The sequence below is a fragment of the Aquarana catesbeiana genome, linkage group LG04 (genome assembly GCF_042186555.1).
Source record: "Aquarana catesbeiana isolate 2022-GZ linkage group LG04, ASM4218655v1, whole genome shotgun sequence".
NCBI lineage: Eukaryota > Metazoa > Chordata > Amphibia > Anura > Ranidae > Aquarana > Aquarana catesbeiana.
The window spans coordinates 287537930-287558933 of record NC_133327.1 but is presented as its reverse complement, the minus strand read 5'-3'; the positions used below and the strand labels follow the sequence as shown (position 1 = coordinate 287558933).

The 21004-nt window shown below is 43.5% G+C and overlaps 1 protein-coding gene across 2 annotated transcripts in view; it reads left to right on the top strand.

The window, feature by feature from the left end:
* Positions 1–6536: 6536 nt before the first annotated feature.
* LOC141139983 (glutathione S-transferase 3-like) overlaps positions 6537–21004 on the top strand; it is a 70817-nt gene continuing 56349 nt past the window's right edge. Inside the window, exon 1 of one of the 2 annotated variants that reach the window (XM_073626657.1) lies at positions 6537–6560. The gene's annotated coding sequence lies outside the window, so the exon portion shown is untranslated. Of the gene's footprint in view, positions 6561–11123; positions 11274–21004 lie in introns of those variants that run through there. The other variant, XM_073626656.1, reaches the window with a different exon arrangement.

Here is a 21004-nt window from a genome sequence, read left to right as displayed (position 1 = left end):
ACAGTAAGCTTTAAAGAAGCTTCATATTTTTGCAGTGGTCTCCTTTTCCTTTTTGCCTGTACCTTTGTCTGTAGTTTACTTATGGTGTTTCTCTGCTTAGAGGTCTGCTGGCACTTGTTGTCCACCGCTGTAGGAACCGTCATGGCCGCCGAGGCCGCCTCCTCCACTCTGCAATTGGCCTCAGGGCCTAGTTCTGCCTTGGGAAGGTAATGCCCTTCTCCAAGATGGCGCCGAGGCGCTCGGGACGCTCTGCGCATGCGCGGGAGCGTCATTTTGCCGCGACGGCGGCGGCAGTTTTAAAAACACAGGCATTTTCTGTGTTTTTTGCTGAGCAGTATTCAAATACCTGAATGTTCACCGGCGTTCAACTGCTTTGCCAAGAAAACGACTCAGCAAGACCAGGTAAGTCAATTTATTCGATTTAGCCTTCCAAAAAAAAAAAAAGAAAGAAAGAGTAAGTTTTAAAAACAAAAAAAAAAAAAAAAACTTTTTTTTTTTTTTCTTTTCTCTTATTTCCTTCAGTCTACACTGTCTACTATCACTATGGAGACCACTGCCCGCGCAGACCACCATCAGCAAACGAGGTAAGAGGCTATTCGTCATTGGTAAGTATTGAAGAAAGGGGAGAAAAAAGAGAGCCAACCACTAACGCTGCATTTTTGGCAGCCCCACCAGGTCAAGAGCCGCAAGTTCCAGGCGTGAGAGGAGATCAAGCCATGGGTCAAGCAAAAAGTCCCGCAGAAGCCGCTCAAGATCCTCTTCTCGCCACCGAAGACATAGCCGCTCACGTCACAGCCGCTCAAGACGCAGCCGCTCCCGTCACAGTCGGTCACACCGCAGACGGTCACCTTCATCGCACCGCCAAAGCCGCCACACCCGTCCTGCAGCAAACGCTTGCTGGGTATGCGGCGCACCAGCCTTGCCAGATAAACTAGTCTGCAGAGCCTGCTTCAATGAGGCAGCAAAGGACAAAGAGCTAGACGCAGCAATGGCTACGGAGCTCATAAGAGAATCTGTGCGGGAATCCATAAGGGAGACAACAGCACCACTAATCGATAGGCCTACGCCTAGCACCGCCAACCCCAGGCATCAGAACCCTCCTCAGGAGATGAGGACCAGGACATGTCAGCAGGTTTTGATTTTTCCCTGGTACAGCCTTTCGCAAAGTCAGTCAAAGAAGCAATAGGCTGGGAAGAAGATAAAGAGGAACCGCAGAAAGTCCGGAAATATTTCCCAAATTTAAGAAAAGAACCAGAAAATTTCCCTTTTATAGGTGAACTGGAGGATCTAATTAAAGATGAATGGGAAAGATCTGATAAGCGGTCCAGTCTCACCAACAGACTGACAAAAATGTATCCTCTGAAGGAGTCAAAAGTCAAAACATTGATGAACGCTCCAGTAGTCGACTCCTCCTTGATGCGTCTTGCACGGCATGTCACTCTGCCTATTGAGGACGCAGTTTCCTTTCGGGATGTTCTGGATCGGAAATTGGATCTAGAATTGAAGAAAGCATACTCCACTGCTGGGGGCGCATGCAGACCAGCAATTACCACAGCAGCAGTGGCAAAAGCCATATCAGGTTGGGCAACCAAGGTGGAGAAGGATCTGCAAGACGGTACTGAAATAGATAAAATAATATCTTCTCTTCAGGAGATCAAGTTGGCAGGTGACTTCGTGGCAGAAGCCTCAGTGGATATTATAAGATCCTCGGCGAGATCAATGCTAGCCTCAGTCACAGCAAGAAGGGCCTTGTGGCTGAAACCATGGATGGCCGATACTGCATCCAAAACAAACTGGTGCAGAATTCCATATGATGGCTCAAACCTGTTCGGGTCTAAATTGGACACCGCTATTTCGAAGGTAACAGGAGGGAAGTCGGGATTAATTCCCTCAGATAGAAGACCCAAGGCCCAAAAGGGTTCCTTCTTCAGGCGCAACCTTCCTGAGAAATATAGGGAAGCTAGATCCTTCCGTCCTGGTAGGGAATTTAGAAGGGACTGGAAGAACACAAGACCTTCCTTCCTAAGGATGCAGAAGTCCAAGCCTACCCCGGTAGGGGAGCAGCAGAAGTCTTTTTGAAGGTTCGCCTGCCCACTCAGTACAGGTGGGCGCCAGGCTCAAGGACTTCGCACAGATTTGGTCAAGCCATATAGAGGATCAGTGGACTCTTTCCACGATCAAATTTGGACACAAGTGGAAGTTTATGGGCAAAATTCCAAAGAATCACTTCCAATCAACAAGACTGCCATCTTCACTAGTCAAAAGGAAGTTACTATTAAAATATATAGTGGAATTGAAGGAGAAAGGGGCAATACTGGAAGTTCCGTCAGATCAAAAGGGGAGGGGGTTCTATTCCCCACTATTTTTGGTAAAGAAGAAGACCGGAGACTTACGTCCTGTATTGGATTTAAAAAATCTCAACAGGAACATAAAAACAGAGGCCTTCAAAATGGAGAGTCTGCAGTCTATACTTCTGGCAGTGAACCTGGGCGACTGGATGCTCTCAGTAGATTTATCAGACGCTTATCTACATATTCCAATTCATCCCGCCTTTCAAAAATTCCTCCGATTTGCCATCAACAAAAGCCACTTCCAATTTCAGTGCCTTCCTTTCGGCATCTCGTCGGCTCCCAGGACATTTACCAAGGTCCTTCTACCCTTGGTTGCATTCCTCAGGGAGAAGGGTCTGCGAGTCCACCATTATTTGGACGACATCCTGCTCTTGGCAGAGGATCAAGAAACCTTGCTATGCCATCAGAAGATCTTACTCACGACTCTCCAAGACTTCGGCTGGCTAGTCAACTGGAAAAAGAGCAGCTTACAACCCACTCAAAACATGGTATTCTTGGGAGCAGATCTGAACACCAAATTGAACATGGTACAACTTCCTCAGGAGAAGATTCAGCCTCTAGTACAGAAGATGTGGAGATTACTATCAGCGAGGCATCTTCCAGCCAGAATCTGCTTAAGTGTGCTAGGGTCTATGGCAGCAACCCTGCCCATGGTGCAATGGTCACAATGGCACATGAGAATCCTCCAAAACTCCTTTCTGAGGCAGTGGGATGGAGTATCGATGCGTCAGACCATTACCATCTCCAGACCAATGAAGCAATCAGTGTGGTGGTGGACACACTTGACCAACCTCAGGAAATACAAACTGATAGTTCCCCCAGATCCGATAATAGTCACCTCGGACGCCTGTCAGAGCGGCTGGGGAGCTCACTGTCAAGATCAAGCAGCGCAGGGCCGATGGCAGTTCCGGGGCCAGGATTTAGTATCGAATATACTGGAACTCAGAGCAGCCTTCCAGGCCCTCATGGCATTTGCACCAGTCCTCAGAGGGAAGAACGTGCTTATTCGGATGGACAACAAGGTGGCAGTGTCCTACATCCAGAGGCAAGGGGGTACCAAGAGTCTCACACTGATGGAGGAAGTCCGCCCTATCCTGGAATGGGCACAGGCACACCTAGCAGATCTAAAAGCAATATATGTTCCTGCGGCAGAAAACATGTTAGCCGATTACCTGAGTCGAGAAACTCTTTCCAACAACGAATGGTCCCTGAGTCTCCAGGCCTTTTCTCTTCTTACGGAGACATGGGGAGTACCAGAGATCGACTTAGCAGCTACTCCGGCGAATACGAAGTGTCGGAGGTTCCTGTCCAGAGCATCTTTCCCTTCAGCCGAGGGAATAGATTGTCTAATTCACCCCTGGAACTTCAAGTTGGGGTACATATTCCCGCCAACTCCGCTAATTGCAAGATTCCTGTCCAGGCTTCGGAGATCTTCAGCCACGGTAATCGCGATAATTCCTCTTTGGCCGAGAAGACCATGGTTCACGACACTATTGCAGCTCAGCCTTCAACCTCCAATCCTCCTTCCGGTAACTCCGGATCTGCTATTTCAAGGCCAATTCCTACATCCAGCTCCAGAGAAACTACATCTGACAGCATGGAAGTTGAAAGGGTTAGGTTAAGGGAACAAGGCTGCTCACAGGAAGTAATATCGACTTTGATGCAAGCCAGGAAGAGCACCACCAACACCACCTATACAAGAATTTGGAACCAATTCTTTAGAATGGCGCAGCAGAAGGGATGGGATCCTATTGCTCCAGAACCTTCTCAAATCCTAGAATTCCTCCAATCAGGAATCAACAAAGGTCTAAGTTCAAGTACCCTTAAGGTACAAGTATCTGCTTTGTCGGCCAAAACAGGCACCAGATGGGCATTACATCCGCTGGTTATCCAATTTCTGAAAGCCTGCCTGAAAATCAAACCTCCTAAGAAACCAGTTTTTCCATCATGGGATCTCTCAATAGTTCTTGAAGCCTTCACCAATCCTCCTTTTACTCCATCTGAATCAATATCTCTATGGGATCTGACTCTAAAACTATCCTTTCTCATTGCAATCACTTCAGCAAGGAGGGTGTCTGAGATCCAAGCACTGATGGCATCAGAACCTTACTTGGTATTCTTTCCTGATAAGGTAGTACTAAGACCTTCAGACCACTTCATCCCGAAGGTAGCAACTTCCTTCCATTACAACCAAGATATTGTCTTACCATCCTTCACTAATGATCAGGGTGAACCTCATCCCCTGGATGTTAAAACTACCATCATTAGTTACCTGACAGCTACGAATTCTTTTAGAAAAACGGATACCCTCATGGTCATCCCACATGGAAACAGACGAGGTCAAGCGGCTACCTCACGTACTATCGCCTCCTGGTTAGTCAAGTCCATCAAGATGGCATACTCCATGCGGCATATGGCAATTCCTGAAGGCATCAGGGCTCACTCGACCAGGGCAGTGGCTACCTCCTGGGCAGCGTATTGCAGGGTTTCACCGGAGACTATTTGCAAAGCAGCAACTTGGTCCTCCAGACATACGTTTATTTCTCACTATAGAGTAGATTCTGCTCATTTGGCTATGGCAGACTTCGGTAGATCCGTTGTTAGAGCCAATTCTTCCGCATTATAAGGAATAAATATTATTTTCTTGCACCCACCCGACTGGCGAGTTATTTCCCAGCGTGTGCTGCCATGGAGGCGTCAGGAAAACGGAAAATTGTATACTCACCTTTCCGTAATTTTCCTTTCCTGACGCCTTTCCATGGCAGCACACAGATTCCCACCCCGTTTTATGGTGATATATTTACAGAGAATGCAGCGGGGTGTCTCCCCTTCAAACTTATAGCTAACCAATCCTGTCAGGTTGTGGGGGCGGAGTCACAACCCAGCGTGTGCTGCCATGGAGGCGTCAGGAAAGGAAAATTACGGAAAGGTGAGTATACAATTTTCCGTTTTTAAAGCAGTTTACTGTAAGCTTTTAACAAAATAAATAAAATCTAACTATTGTAAGAACGCCTGTCAGTGGTTAGTTTTAACTCTCTAACTGCCTCTTTTGCTCAAAAGCACTGTCTGGTAAAGATAGCAGATAAACAGTCTCTTTTGACGTCCAAAGTGCAACAATTAGCAGCTGAGCAATGACGCAATATGCAGTTCACTAGAGTGTAGCTTGTGAGGTAAAAAAGTAACCAATAATAAAACATAAATAAACCTCTAAAACCGACAGAGTTCATGGATAACTGAACTACATTACTGTGTGTCATAGATATGTGAAATTTTCACTGAGCGCTGTTAACCCCTAGTGTTAACCTCTTCCCTGCCAGCGGCATTTTTACATTGATCAGTGCATTTTTATATCACTGATCAATGTAATAATGTCACTGGTCCCCAAAAAGTGTCATTTGGGGTCAGATTTGTCCGCCGCAATGTCGCAGTCCCACTAAAAATCGCAGATCGCATTATCAGTAAAAACGATAAAGTCCGTAAATCTATCCCATAGTTTGTAGACGCGATAACTTTTGTGCAAACCAATCAGTATACGCCTATTGCGATTTTATTTTATTTTTACCAAAAATATGTAGAAGAATATATATCGGCCTAAACCGATGACTAAATTTGTTTTTTCATACATTTCTTTTGGATATGTATTATAGCAAAAAGTAAAAAAAAAAAAATAGTTTTTCTCAAAATTGTCGCTTTATAGCGCAAAAAATAAAAAACACAGAGGTGATCAAACACCACCAAGAGAAAGCTCTGTTTGTGGTAAAAAAAATTTGCTTGGATACAGCGTCGCACGACCACGCAATTGTCAGTTAAAGCGACGCAGTGCCATATCGCAAAAAATGGCCTGGTCATTAAGGGGGCAAATTCTTCCAATCCTTAAGTGGTTAAGGAGAACCCTTTAAGATTGATAATGGACATTCATTTATGGCTGAAGCCAAATTTCTGTTAGTTATCATTACAAACCCAATAATATTGATTACACACACCAGGGGCGGACCTGCAGGGGTCGCCATTGCGACCTGGCCCCATGCTGCAGGGGGCCCGTGCAGCCCTCCTGTATGCCTGGAAAGGAGGAGTGGCAGGGGTGCCTGCATATAAGACCAGTAAGACTGTTTACACCTAAGAAAGTGAAAGCAAGGTAGAGGTGTCTTGCAGTGTGTGCTGTGCTCTCTGCCTCCCCCTACAGTGCAGTATCCAGCAGGGAAAATGAAGGTACAGTACTGCCGAATTTTAAAAAGGCTATCTGTATGTATGTGTGTTTATATATATATATACAGTGGCAACTCCAGCTTTCATATTTGGGGGGGCACATGGGGGGACAGGGACAAAAGTAGGGGGGCAACTATAAAACGCATATATATTATATTTATATATATCACCCGCAGGAGCTGACTGGGGACTCTCTCCCTCTTAGACATTGATTTTTTGTAAAAAAAAAAAAATTTTTTTTATTGGGGGGGGGGCACAGCATAATGTTGGGGGGGATCTGTGCCCCCTCTGCCCCCCCCCCCAGGGACGCCATTGTATATATATGAGGGTGTGTGTTCATTTATATGTGTGTGCGTGTGTATGTGTTTTTTTTTATATATACATGTGGGTGTGTGTGTTTTTATACATATATATATATATATATATATATAGATAGGTATCTATATAGATAGATATATAGATATATATCTATCTATATATATATATAGATAGATATATATCTATATATCTATCTATATAGATATATATCTATATATCTATCTATATAGATATCTATCTATATATATATATATATATATATATATATATATATATATATATATATATATATATAGATAGATAGATAGATATATGTGTGTGTGTTTATATGTGTGTGTTTTATATATGTGTGTTTATGTGTGTTTGTGTGTGTTTATATATGTGTATGTGTGTTTTTTTTTTAATGGCACTGCACCAAAAATGCCAATGATTGGGGGTACCATTAAAAATTAATGACACCCCTGTGTGTTTGCTAAAGAGCAGTGTGTTTGTCTGCATGCCAGAAAAGCGGACAGTTTTGTACGCATTCCTTGACATGCAGTTATGTGAAAACAAGCCTTATGCCGTGTACACACAGTCTGAATTTCCGACAGCAAATGTTCGATGGGAGCTTGTTGTCGGAAATTCTGACCGTGTGTTGGCTCCATCGGACAATTGTTGTCAGAATTTCCGACAACAAAAATTTGAGAGCTGGTTTTCAAATTTTCCAAAAACAAAATCTGTTGTTGGAAATTCCGATCGTGTGTACACAATTCCAATGCACAAAATTCCACGCATGCTCGGAATCAAGCAGAAGAGCCGCACTGGCTATTGAACTTAATTTTTCTCAGTGCGCCAAAAGTCCGTCGGATAGACCGTGGGACTAGTCCGGTCGAAAAGTCCACTTGTGTGTACGTGGCATAAGAGTTCTCCATCTGTCACCGTGTGAGGGACGGAAACATAACTTTTGACCGTGTAAAAGCAATGGTCTTAGATCTCTTCACCTCCTGCCCAAAACCTGTTTCCTCCTGTACAGACTTGATTCCCCTGCACAAACTTGTAGTTGCTAATGAGCACACCCACTTGAATGAATATTTGCTATCGTCTTCCTCATTCTCCTCCCAGCCAATCAGGAAGCCCCTATTGGCCAGGGAGTCTTAGGACTCTTAGGGGGTGGTGTTAGTTTGTGCCCCCCCCCCCCCCCCCCCCCATATTTTGAGCATCAGCCGCCACTGACTGCGTTCTAGTGTAAACCACCACTAAATCAGAGATTTTTATCTGAGACCTATGCTTTCCAGCTTTTAGTCAAACATTACAATAAAATAATACAATATGAATGAAGTGGAAGTGAACAAAGGATAACTGAACAGATACAGTACATTGTTACCAAAATGTGTTTAGAGGTGAAGAGCAAAAATTCTGCATTATGTTAGGCTATACAGATGCTGCAAAACCTAAATTGTCAAAAAATGAAACCTGGTGAACAGTGTATCCTTGGGTAGACTGAAAACAGATTTTTACTGTGAAATACTTCAGGAAAGCTAGGGGATTATGAAGAGTTAAATGGTGGCCATGCATTTATTTTGATGATGAAATAAATGCATGGCCTGGCAGCAAGGGAACCCTTGTGTTACAGCACAGCCCTATGTACAAGCATTGGGCTGTCCCTCTCCCAGCCCTGAACATCTCTTCTGTCTCCTTGCACCACCTCCTGTCACCATGTTTCTCCATGCTCCCCCTTCACCAGCATCTATTTGCTCTTATCCCCACACTCCTCTTCTGCAGAGCTTCTCCTCCTACTACATACTACACCTCCATCCGGGGGCTGACTGCCAACTTTTGGCCTAGAAGTACAGCCCAAAGGCCCATGGTGCAGTGACTTGGGCCCCCTCCTGCTCTCCCTCTTCCCTGCTTCCTCTTGACCCTCATTCCAGGCTGAAGCTACACAACCAGGTACTCTCTGCTCATCGGTCGGTTCGGGCTGGGCAGCGCCTGCTGCACTAACTCCTCGAACAGGCCAGGAGGGGGCCCCCTGGGGCTGCAGGGGGGAGCCGGTCAGGGCTGGCCAGGGGAGGAGAGCCTATGGTGGGGCACAAAGTCGGCCTCTACTCAGACATGACATACACCATTCATGCTGGGGGGGGGGGGAGGTCGGAGCGACCTGTGCTCAGTCATTGTCCTCTTCCTGCACATAGCAGGGACTTTTTACTCCTCTTCACCAGGAAGCCTTTAGGCATGTCTGTGTCAGAAGAAGTATGGCCTTTTTACAAGGCATCAGAGCCCCCCCCGGCCTAGTCTGCCCCTGCCACCATCATTTCCTTCCATCAGTACACCCTTTTCCTTTCACTCTGCACCCCATCCCTCTCCACTCTCATCCTAGCCTCCCCCTTCCCTGTTGTCCAGCACTCCATCCAACTGAGAGAGCTTGCCTATGGCTGCAGGGACAGCCTGTGGGAAAGTGGGCGAATGCCCATAAAGCCCCCGTTTACACTCAGTGATTTGGAATCGTGGGCAGAATTGGTGCAATTCTGCCCACGATTCCAGATTGAGCTAAAATCACGATAAAATGTGCGACACACCTTTGGGTTCGATTCGTTCAAACAGGCACCCCAAACGCAGTGTGATTTTGCCATGATTGTCACGCAACAAAACGCACATGTAAAAACACGTCTTTCACAGGGCCAAAATTTGCTCCCTGAGCTTCTCTGCCAGGACAAATCCATCAAGTGTGCAGGCTGCCCTATGTGCGACCTTGTCTTGGCACTAATCTTGTGCTAATTAAGGCATTAGTATATTTAAATATGCTGTAGCCATTTCTTACATTATTATCTCTGTTTTCATTTGGTATACTACCCACTTATTACAAATAAAGAGCTCATCATTCACATCAAAATTCATTAGTAATGTGTTGCTGGTTTCAAAATGCTCAAACACCTCATTTGTGTGGGTGGCAAAGTGGTTAGCACCTCCGCCTAGCAGCACTGGGGTCTTTGGTTCGAATCCCAACCATGACACTACCTGCACAGAGTTTGCATGTTCTCCCTGTGCCTGTGTGGGTTTCCTCCGGGTACTCCGGTTTCCTCCCACGCTACAAAGACATGCTGGTAGGTTAATTGGCTGCTGTATAAATTGGCCCTAATATGTGTATGTATGAGTGTGACTTAGGGACCTTAGATTGTAAGCTCCTTGAGGGCAGGGCCCGATGTGAATGTATAATATATGTAAAGAGTAAATTGACGGCGCTGTATAAGTACCTGAAATAAATAAATATGTTTCTTTCTTTATGATGGCAGTTAATGAGAAATATGTTCTTGTTCTTTACCTGGAGACTTCAATATGTATAAACATTTATGCATGCCCTGATTGAAAGGAAACCTACTGAAAGAAATATGTAGACTGCCACTGCTGACCTCTCCTTCTGAAAATGCTAGTTGCTTGGCTGTCACGACTTTCTATTATTCTAAGTTGCTTGATTAAAACAAGTACGCACGCCTGTAGTTCCACTGCACGCTTTTTTTCAGATTGATAACCAATTATTGAGGCCATTGGTTCAGCAAATTAGTCAAGCAAGCAGCATTTGTAAAAGGAAATGAGCAATGGCAGCCTTCCCTCTTCTCTCACTACATGTTTCCTTTAGGCCTGCAGATGTCAGTGGTGCCGTCAGCATTTGGAAGCACATCGTGCATTCTTTGTTTGTCACGCAGCAATTAACAGATGCCGCCTGTGGTAGATGGACAAAGTTCATATGACAACACAAAGTCATAATATATAAAAGAAGGGCATGCTGCTACTTGCAGTGCCACAGTTGGATGTGTTTGAAGAAGGGTTACAGTTTTGCACCGTATACCCAAGTTTTATCTACTCCTCTATAGGGAACCCCGCCTTGCTCTACCACTGAGCGCATGGCTTCAGGAGAGCTATGTGGATGAGGGGGGAAAGGGACACCCGCCTAGCCAATCAGATCAGCCCAAACATACACTAGCGATCAATGAGGTGACAGATGTCACACCAAATCACCCTCACATCCACTGCAATACACTACTGTATTTTATATATAGAGGGTGAAAAATTTGATCTCCTCAACTTATGGAGAGAACATTTTTGCACTTTTTTTTTTTCTTTTTTTCTTTTTTTTTTATTCACTGCCATCGTAGGCGATATGTACTAAACAATTTCTAGTTTTACTCTCCCCCTCCCACCATCAATTTTATCTTATCTTTTACTTTGAAACCTTTAAGATTCAAGGAATCGACGTGCTTTCCTGACACATGCAAATCCACAAAGAACGGGCAACAGGATTGGTAGGACAGACCCCTCCCTACATATGTTAATACTTTACATAGGCAGCTGTGTCTTTAGTGTGTGAGCAGAGGGTCATTGATATCTGAATTGCTGGGCTTTCTTTTGTCTGGAGATAGGGTAAGACTTTTACTGCAAGAACAAAGACGGGATTTTCAAAGTTGTACTAGAAAACTTGTAAATTGCAGATTGCTAATTTACTAGAGTTTGTGTATAATCTTCTGTTCTACTATGTGTAAATAATATAATGTGTATCTTTATATGTACATTTTATTGGTAGCTGCCTTTAATTTGGATTGCGTTTCAAAATACACAGCATTTACAGTATATCCCGAATTACAAGTGTGCCGTTACATGGAGATGAACCGTTACATGGAGATGAACCGTCATGGCTCATCTGGTGTACACCTTGTTCTGTAATTAAAGTGTTCTCTATGAGCATATAGAACATATCCCTCTGGATATATAATGTATGTCAGAATTAAGAAGCCAACATTGATACTAAGTTGTTACTGAAGGCGCTTGTTTATTAGTTCATGCTTCTCTTTGCTTGATACATTTTGTAATCTTTGGAAACATTGTTATTCTAATGATTTGCTAACAACCTGTAGCCAATGGGAAAAGGGTAAGTGTTAAAAATGTATTACGGTTACTAGAGTTTTGTGACGTCGCCTGTATGTTCATTGCTTTTTCTTTTTAGTCCACTAAACTAAAATCTTAATTAATTTGCCAATGCTCATCGTTCTGTTCTTGCAATGGTCCAGGGGCAGCCCGTCCATCCTCTCCACCCCCTATATGCAGTGGATAGATTCATGCATAGCATGAATCTATCTATGGCCGCCCCCTATTCATGTGTCCAGCCCCTTTTGGGTCACCGGGCATATGAATTAGAGCGGCCGGGGTTTTTTTTTTTTTTTGAAGAACCTGATTAGAGCCATAGGCTCTAATAGGCTTCAAAATAGGGTGGACTTGGAACGCAGAGCATTGCATCTAGAGCCCACCCAGGTGTATTGCAACAGTGAATGAAAATCCGCTGTTGCAACACTGATCCTCCTCCTGGCCAATCGGGAAGCAGGTATGAAACCTGTTTCCCGAATGGTCAAAACGTCAGGCGTTTCTATTGGACACCTAGAGCCGGGAGGAGGAGAGAGGAGACGCAGCGGAAGCTGCTCCAAGAGAGGACACCGGTCATCGGAGCAGCTTTCCCCGAGCCCGCAATGCTCCAACAAGGTAAGGACAGTGGGTGGTGGAGGGAGGGCTGTGTTAATGCCACGCGGGGGGTGGGGTTAATGCCACTCCATCAGCGGCCAGGGGGGGGGTTAGCCCCCCACAAAAAAAACCACCTGCCACACTGCAATGGTCCATTAAAATGGTTGTAAACCTCAGACATGAAATATGAACAAAGCATATCCCTCTATAGTGTGTACTTGTCTAAATTAAAGCACTAAAGCTAGCTACTATACAATTTGTATACAATTTTCTTGTACAACATTCCTTTAGATTTACCAAAACCATATACTATGAGGTCAAACCTTAACACTTTCAAATTGTATGCAATCAGGCAGGCCCTTGCACTTAGGGTTGCCACCTCATCCCTTTAAACCCAAATACATATGAATTACACAGGTTCTGAGGTAAATCAAATGCAGATAAGGCAACAAGTAAGTTTAATTACCACCTTAATCAGCCACAGAACCATTGTAATTCATATGTGTTCAGGTTTAAAGGGATGAGGTAGCAACTCTACTTGCACTGCATAGTTGAAGGTAAATCTAAAGGAAATTGAACTACAAAAATTGTATAATGTATATCCAGCGTATGTGTCATTTCTGTCTGCTGCCTCGTTTCTCTGCTATAAGCATGAATTACTTCTGACCAGTTTTCCTGACACCAAGAGAAAAAAGGTGACAGGGGATTGAGCTCCAGCTGACTGACAGTCTCAGCTCTGTTCCTGTGTGAGGAGGGGGGGGGGTCTCTCCCCTCCAATCAGCTCTCAGAGCCCTCCTCACTGATGTAACTTCAGCTCTCCTGCTTTTTTAGTGCACTTTGCATGGATGTAGGAGAAAGACTGCTGTAGATAAACAGATACAACTTGTGTAGGAGAATTTGTTTCCTCTCTGTGTATCATGTCAGTCACTTCACTTGGTATATGTGAGGGTTTTAAACAGAAACATTAGAAAGTGGGTGTAGTGCTGCTCTATAGAGTACAGTTTTAATTGACTGATACTGTGTAAGTGTAAAAATACCACTTAGGTACCAACAAAGTGCCAAGTTCTGTAACCTTACCTAATTAGATAAATGCATACAAAATATCAGCAAATATAAATACAAAGTGTGGTAAACTCATAAACACGTGCAAAGGTGCTAAATACTGTATATATCCAACGTTTAACAGCATAAAAAGTCTATATATAATTGATTTGCAAATAAAGTGACAGGTGCTCTTTAAGTGCTTCAACAGCCGTTGTGCTGGTGCTTCAACTCATGCTCCCCCTATTTTGCCAGAGTCACCAGAGAGCTCTCCCCACAAAGGGGTAAACAGTATTCACAGCACACACTGGCTGAGACAGTGGATCCCAGATCCTGAGTTGGTATATCTCTCCTTTCTTCTTCAGTTCCTCTGCCACATCGTCTCATACACATGTAGGAATACTAAAGATAGACCCCATAGCGTGATACTGTTTCGTTCTTTTATTTTAAATAATCCAAAAAGCACTTACATTGTAAAATACGATTAACAGGATAAAAGACCAGGAAGTCTGGGATGCGATGCGCTCCACGGACCCTAACCGGAAGTGATGCTGGAAGCTCCGCCAGTTGAAATCAAGTTATGAGTTAATTTCCTCCAAGCTCATAACAATTAATTTTGGAAGTTTTTTTTACAATATTAAAGTCATTCTAGATGTCATTTTTTTTTACATATTCGTTCACCTGTCGTTGAATATGTTTTAATAGTTTATCATTAAAATTTATGTTTTTTATACATATATATTTATGCACGTTTTATGTTTGCCATACTGACACTAAAGGTTCTGTGACATCTCTGAGACATTCTGGTAGATGAGCCCAATATTAATAGTAATAGCAATAGTAAGGTTACATGCATTTAAAAACACTGGCATATGTGTATTTATTGAACCGCATATATACAGGCAAAAAACGAGTTGTCAACAGGCTGCAATAATGGGTTGTTGATGATTCCATGGGCGCAGTAACAGCATGCACTCATAGCTGTCTCTAATCAGAGTCATATCAGGGTCTCCAACATGGGGTAGGCCTAACCAAATATGGTCGCCAATGATGTGCCTTTGGGTTGCCAAGTTACAACAGACTATATAAACCTAGGAAGTGTAGCAAGATGGCACCGCTCCTGATGACGCCATTCTGCCGAAACGCATAGGGTGGTGCTTCCAGTGTCATTGCTTCACTTTCGGTTAAGGTCCGTGGAGTGATCGCGTCCCGGACTTCCTGGTCTTTTTATGCTGTTGATTATATTTTACAATCTAAGCGTGTTTTGTATTATTTAAAATAAAAAAAAAAAAAAACAGTATCACGCTATAGGGTCTATTTTTACTATTCCTACATGTGTATGAGGTGATGCGGCAGAGGAACTGAAGGAGAAAAGAGAGATATGCTAACTCAGGATCCACTGTCTCAGCCAGTGTGTGCTGTGAATGCTGTTTACCCCTTTGTGGGAAATGCAGCAAAAGAGAGGGAGCATGAGTTGAAGCACCAGCAAAATGCATGAATCTATGAATATACATGGCTGTATAAGCACTTAAAGAGCACCTGTCACTTTATTTGCAAATCAACTACGGACTTTTTATACTATTAAACCTTGGATATATATTTAGCACCTTTGCACATGTTTACCACACTTTGTATTTATATTTGCTTCTACTTTTTATGCATTTATCTGTAAGGTTAGAGCACTTGGCACATTGTTGGTACCTAAGTGGTATCTGGTGTATATTTACTATTATTTGTACACTTACACACAGTACCAATCAATTTGAAATTTACTCTATAGAGCAGCGCCACAGCCACTTTCTCATTTTTCTGTTTGAGACTCTACCTTGGTAGTTGTTGTTGTTGTAGTGAAGGCAGCAGCTCTTGACGCTTATGCACTAACCTTTGCGCGGAGCCACCCTTGTTTATCTGAACTATATGTAAGGGTTTACAACCACTGCATGGTTTCGTTTACATTCTGCAATTTCCAGTGTAAGAATTGTAATGCCCTGTACACACAGTCGGACATTGATCGCACATTCCGACAACAAAATCCATGGATTGTTTCCGAAGGATGTTGGCACAAACTTGTCTTGCATACACACGGTCGCACAAAGTTGTCGGAAAATCCGATCACTCTGAACGCAGTGACGTAAAACACGTACGTCGGGACTTTAAATGGGGCAGTAGCCAATAGCTTTCGTCTCTTAATTTATTCCGAGCATGTGTGGCATTTTGTGCGTCGGATTTGTGTACACACGATCGGAAATTCCGACAATGGATTTTGTTGTCGGATATTTTATAGCAAGCTCTCAAACTTTGTGTGTCTGAAATTCCTATGGAAAATGTGTGATGGAGCCTACACACGGTCGGAATTTCCGACAACAAGGTCCTATCACACATTTTCCATCGGAAAATCCGACCGTGTGTACAGGGCATTAGAGTTCCTGTGAGTGGAATGGACTGATGTGTGCGAAAAGCTGAGCCCAGCAGATAATTGCTGGCTGTGCAAAAAGTCACAACAGCCTGTCATTCCATGGTATGGGCTCAGTAGCCGCAGCTATTTGTGCACACCTGTCCATTCTAGCAGCAGGAAGGAATCTGCAGATTGTTGCTACTATAAATTGCAGCACGTGTAAGCACCCGTGTGAATGGACCTGTGGCTGGCTTCACATGTGCTCTTTGCAGTAACAGGCAGTAAAAAAAATCACATTACCACAATACACAGTAGTACATAATCAATGGTGTGGTGCATTACCATTCAATTTAAATAGTACCCCTATGCAACTTGCAATAGCCCCTCAATCCATGCGGATTGCAGCATACAACAATGCACAAATGGGAAGCATCTGTGTGTTGTGGTGCAGTGTGTTTTTAATTTTTTTTCAAAAGGGACACATTTAATTTTTGCTATATTGCGGTGCGATGGCAGCCTTAATAAAAATAAATGGGCTACCTAAACACAACACGTTAACACGTTGTATCCTGCATAATAAAGTTCTGGATCATATAGCACTGCACAGGTGTAAAGGTGCCCTTAAAGAGTGTGTGTGCGTGTATGTATGTATGTATGTGTATATATATATATATATATATATATATATATATATATATATATATATATATATATATATATATATATATATATATATATATATATATATATATATATATATAAAAACCCTAACAATGAACGTCTCATATTAGCTCCTTTAATGTATGTTAAATATACCATATAGAAAGGGCTTTATTATACCTGCTAGGCTTCATTTAGACGTGTGATGGGGGGGGGGGTTTGGCAAAATGCATGGTTGAGCCCCATTTTTGCCTCCGCCAACCACATTACTGAAACCCCTTGAGTTCTGAGGTTTAAGATGCAATAGGCAGCGGAAAGGGATATTTACATGCTATGGGCACAAAGCATCGCTCCTGAATCAAGGTTAACCCGACTTGTAGTGATCGGCAGGTGGCAAGCCCGCTGAATGCTACATATTCCAGTAAATAGGTAAGGTAAGCACTGTAAATGCACCATATTTGTCAGCAAAAATGGGGTTAAACTGGTGGTGAGGAGGCATTGCAGCACTTGCTCACCACCTGTCTGTAGCCTTGGGAGCACAATCCGAACATGGATCGGGCTTTAGAGGCAAGGGATATTAAGACAAACCCCTACTCCTCTCCTCACCTCCTGAAAACTCCTTGGATGTAAGACATCATTTGCTTAGGCCTGGAAACCAGAAAGTAACTAAAGAAATTTAAAAAGGTATTTTCTTATCTATTTATTAATGCTAGCAGCATATGGATTAAAGAAAATCAATGTTGATTGGGAGAGTGAAGTTCCACTTTAAAGCGTTGTTAACCCCCCAAAAAAAACAGGTCCTGTTCCCTTAAAACGTGTTATACAATAGAGTACTTGTGCTGTGTCATTTGGCCCTCTGTAACACTTAGAAATACCTGGCTGATCTTGCCTGGCTATGTCCTCCCCTCTGCAAATTGACCAAGGTATATCATGGCTGCTGAGCCTTGACACCATGGTCAGTTTGCGTGCCTCCGTCAACTGCAGCCCTGCTCTCCTGGGTCTGTGTCTCCCTCTGTCCTCCTCCCCCATCCCCACCCTGTCTGCTTGTACCAGCGCCCGTCCCCCCCACTTCTGCTGCTCTCATAACTGCAACTAAATCGTCTTATCCTCTCTGTACATGGTGTATAAGTGTCCCTGTGTCTGTGATATGAAAAAAAGCGCAAAATTTAGGTTTTTGATTTGTAAATAACTTTTCAATACTTTGTACCATTGCTGACAACTGAAGTGTAAACAAAACAGTTGCAGTAGGTATCGGTAATTGGTATTGGCGAGAACTAAAACAAAAAGTATTGGTGCATCCCTAATTTTTGTTATTTTCAAGGGAAAAAACCCTGAAGGTTTAATGTTCCTTTTAAGCCTAGGTTCACATTGGTCTGATTAGGCATGCAATTTGACATGTCAAATCGCATGCCAGATCGGTGGCTATTGCCGGCAATGGCACTGCCCGAATCATTGCGGCACTGCACTGATTCACAAAAGTTGTTTCTGTACTACTTGTGGCGACTTTGGGGGGCAGTTTGTATAGACATCTATGCAGGAACCCACACAGATGTCTGTGAAATCGCTCCCGAAGTCAGACTAACATACGGGTATGAAATCGTGCGAGTTCAGCTGAACTCGTGCGATTTCTAACCCGCAGTCAGAGTGAACCTAGGCTAACCTTGGGCCCCCTAACTACCACCTGCCGGTTCTGCTGCATGCCAAGAAACTCCCACTACGTGCCAAGATACTCCAAGTGGCTAAAGTGTTGTTTCACATCTTTACGTATTTAGAGGGCAAATTCAAAACATTTTGGAGAAATTGTCCACATTTTGACATACCTCTCAATTCTTTTTGAATACATGTACACAGACCTCAGCCTGGGCCCTCTGAATTTACTGAATGGTCTACTTATTGAGACGAGGCAAGTGCTTTTCCTCAGAGACATAGTGTAAGGCTCGGTTCACACTGGTGTGATGCGGGAAACCATGCGAATCCAATGAGGGTTCCCGCATCGCACCTTAATCACAGACAGTTCACACTGCCCTATGCTAACTGCTGGGAGTGTCAATACAAAGTTAATTACAACCCCAGATCAGTTCGCAGATCGCAGTGCAAAAAGTTGGACAGGAATCGGATGTGATACGATTTTGGTGCGGACAGAAAAAAGGGTCCTGGCCGACTTTGGTCCGAATGCGATGCGAATTTGTATTCTGAATTTGTATTGCACAGACACTACATGTGATCTGCACAGCAATGCGGTGTGAATCATATGTGAAAAAAGTGGGGAACATTTGGGACTTTGAGTGAGACGTAAGGGAAAGTTTATGCCTCCATCCCTGTGCTGTATGCAGCAAAAGGGGGGGGGGAGGTTTGGGACTTTGAATGAGGTGTGTGTGGTGAAAACAAACAAATATGTAGGTAAAAAAACATCCATATGTTTATTACGGAACCATTAAATGGCATGACATAATACAGTATTACATGCATAGTAAAGTTGTCAATTTACAATTAGAAAATTGTTGATGACATGGCACAAACAGTAAAAGATATGCATACTGGACACTTGGCAGAATATAGTCTGGTAAAAACGTAAATTGGTAAAATCATCTAAGATGTCGATGTACAGTGGATGCACCAAGATAGGCTCAACGCGTTTCGTGGACTTCATCCACTTATCAGGAGCATTGCATCCATGTTCTTAAAGGGTATAAATAATATCCATGTGCGGAGAAATAGAGTAGAACCCATAACCATGGTAGGAAAATAAGAATATGACCGAGGTGCATAGTCAATAAGTGTCCATGATAGAGCCAAATCCAGAATGAGAAAGTGAAGTGAAAGAAAACACCAAAAGGACATAGGAGTAGAAACAGAAATGTGCATATACTAGCTCAAAAGAAATGCTAAGGTGAAAGAGTGTGCACTAGGTGCTTGCTGGTTACCTTAAGTTAAGTTACCTTAATGAATCGTGGTAAAACAGGGAGCACAGCTGCGGTAACACTGGTGTGAAACTGCACATAGTGTGCTGACACAAAAGCTGTGAACCACTGAATACCGCAGACCCGAGCCCAGCATGACCATCAGGTCCCCTCCAGCTTCACGCTGGCGTGGCACATTAGGAGAGACGGCCCGGCGCCACACTGCCTGGCACCGCAGCAGTGTGAACCGGCCCTTAAGGCTAATTCACACAGTGTGTGGTGACAGACATTTTACCGCATTGTAAAATGCCTGTCATCGTAAGGACACACAGAAAACAATTGTTTCCAGTGTGCCCCATTCACACTGCAACACAGCCCAGAGCTGCGCTGCAAAACGCAAACATGCTGCATTTTATCTAAGCCCTTTGCACAGAATCGCATGGCACTATATAGCAGCGCAGTCCATTGTTGTACAGTGAAAGTAGAGTAATGTTTTCTACACTTCAAATAAAGTTTGTCCAAAAAAAAAGGGAGTCTAGTGCAGTTGGGAATGTACAGCTGCCAGACAGGTGAAGCACTCCATCAGGTGGGGGGGATTTACTAAAAGTGGTGCACACAGAATCTGGTGTAGCTGTGTATTCTAACAAATCAGCTTCTAGGTTTTATAATTAAAGCTTTATTGAACAGACTGTCTCTCAGCTTCTCCTGAACAGCTGCAAATCCATCCAGTTCTGTCTTCATCTTGCATCTCATTCTAGATGTGACATCACATGATATGTGAGGAGGGGGCTGGGCAGAGGGGAGATTTTAGATTTCATTGGAGGAGGCTTCCTGACACCATGACTAAAGGGTGGAAGTTAACTCTTTCAGCAAAGTAGAAGGAAAACAGAATGTTATGATACACGGGGATACTCGCCTTTAAAGAACAGGCGTGAGGCTGCGTGTTTCTATAAGTAACTAGCCTCAGAAGACGCAGCCTGTGACACCCCTGAGACCTCATGCATACCAGTTGATAAAGACTGCTTTAACCCAATGTGACAGAAAGGCCCCACGGGCCCCCTGAAGCATGGGCTGGGGTACAATTTTGACCCCTGTAGCTCCACCTGTGGCAGTGCGATTTTGGAAATGATGCAGGCGCTTCTTGAGGAGCAGCATAGTGCATGTGTGGCTCCATAGACTTCAATGGGAGTGCATGAAAAACTCATGTACATGTGCTTTAGGTGCGTTTTTGGCAGGGTTTTGTGTTTAACAACTCCTTCTACAAAAAAAAGGCATAGAGCATGAAACCGCACTACAAAAACACCCTGAAAATGCATGCTTATGTAGTACCACTGTGATTCTAGGCTAAGAACCAATTTCATGAAAAACTGTTTACGGGGCCATTAAGAAGTGAATGTGTTTTTTGGGTTTTTTTTTGTTTTTTTTTTGGAGAATGATGATCTTGTTTAGTGTCACTTAAAGTGGAGTTCCACCCACTTTTACAACTCTTCAGCATCCCTCACTAAACGGTGCACTGTAAACAAATTGGATATTTAAAACATTTTTTTCTCAGCACCTACTGTATATCTGCTGTATTCATTTTTCACTTCCTTCTCCCTGGCCGTGGCCCATCGCATCATTTCCTGTTTGCAATGCCTTCTGGAAAG